Raw genomic sequence first — 1,578 nt, 5'->3', positions numbered from 1 at the left:
TTGAGAGGAAACTTGATGAATTGAGATCACAAAAAGCAGTAATGCGTTCGTTTGGCACCACTAACGCTAAGGCAACTGAGGCATCTTATCGAGCTGCTCTCCATATAGCGAAGGCAGGCAAGCCCCATACTGATGGAGAAACATTTCTGCTCCCTGTAGCTATAGATATGTGTTCTGTGATGCTGGGAGAAGCAGCTGCAGCTAAACTTGACACGATCCCAATGTCTGACAACACCATCCAGCGACGAATATCCGACATGGCTTACGATGTCAAAGAGCAGGTGGTGAACAGTGTTCGCAAAAGCTCCATCCACGCCATTCAACTGGATGAGTCCACTGACGTTGCACACTGCGCTCAATTGATGGTGTACGTCAGGTTTATCGAAGAGCAAAGTGTGCGCGAAGATTTTTTGTTTATGCGTTCCCCTCCTGCCCGCACAACAGCACATGAACTTTTCAAGGCCCTGAATGATTTTTACCAGGCCGAAGGCCTTGAGTGGAGTCGGTATTGTGGCATATGCACGGATGGGGCAAGGGCCATGACCGGCCGTCACAGCGGTCTTGTGAAACAAGTGCAGACCGTTGCCCCTGCCGCTGTTTGGAAACACTGCATCATTCATCGCCAGGCTTTAGCAGCAAAAACGATTCCCAACGAATTGCGTGCGGTTCTGGATAATGCAGTGAAAATTGTGAACACAATTAAATCACGAGCCTTAAACGCACACCTGTTTAAAATCCTGTGTGATGAAATGGGCGCTCAATTCAAGCAACTGCTCCTGCATTCCGAGGTGAGGTGGCTCTCTCGGGGAAAAGTGCTCACCAGGCTCTGCGAGTTGCGAGAAGAAGTCTACCTCTTCCTCACCGAGATTAACTCCCCTCTCGCAAAACATCTGGAAGACATGAACTGTTGGCATATCTGTCTGACATTTTCGAGCGGATCAACACCCTGAATACTTCTCTCCAGGGCAAAGAGTGCAATGTGTATACGGCACACGACCAAGTGTCCAGCTTCAGGAAGAAGCTGGATGTGTGGTGTGCCCGTATTGGAAGGGGCTCTGTTGAAATGTTCCCAACATTGGAGGATGCGCTGGAGAAGACAGCGCTGCCGCTTAGCTCTGTGAAACAGGTCATCAGCGCGCATCTGAGCAGGCTGCGTTAGAGCCCTGCACTCCCGCGGGACCCAACGCAAAGCAGTGCGACGCGGGACACATTTTGAAAGCTCATTGCGGGCGCGGGCGGGAGGGGGAGTACCTTGTGCGGGAGCGGTGATAAGCTGCAGTCCCGCTAACTAAAAACGTGAGAGGAAACTGAGAAACTGAGAAGAAATAAAGCCTAACTAAAAGAAGTTCAAAAGCGCAATCTATCTCTCCTTTTATTCAGGAGATGCGCATTGCACAAGGACGAGGGGCAGGGCAAGCTACTTAAATAATAATTGGATTAGATGTTACATTTTCAACATTCTGGGTTTAGAAAATGTAGGGTAATTAACAACACATATTGTTTTCATTCCACTTGTTTGCATTTAAATCAATGTAACGTGAGCTGTAGGCTTATTTATTTATTCTCAAATCCACTCAA

The 1,578-nt window shown here is 48.4% G+C and overlaps 1 pseudogene; it reads left to right on the top strand.

The window, feature by feature from the left end:
* Window positions 1–221: 221 nt before the first annotated feature.
* Window positions 222–1,159, top strand: LOC142387658 (zinc finger BED domain-containing protein 5-like; annotated as a pseudogene).
* Window positions 1,160–1,578: the final 419 nt, after the last annotated feature.

This window comes from Odontesthes bonariensis, chromosome 2, assembly GCF_027942865.1.
Source record: "Odontesthes bonariensis isolate fOdoBon6 chromosome 2, fOdoBon6.hap1, whole genome shotgun sequence".
In the NCBI taxonomy this organism is placed as follows: domain Eukaryota; kingdom Metazoa; phylum Chordata; class Actinopteri; order Atheriniformes; family Atherinopsidae; genus Odontesthes; species Odontesthes bonariensis.
This window is presented reverse-complemented; position numbering and strand designations above follow the sequence as displayed.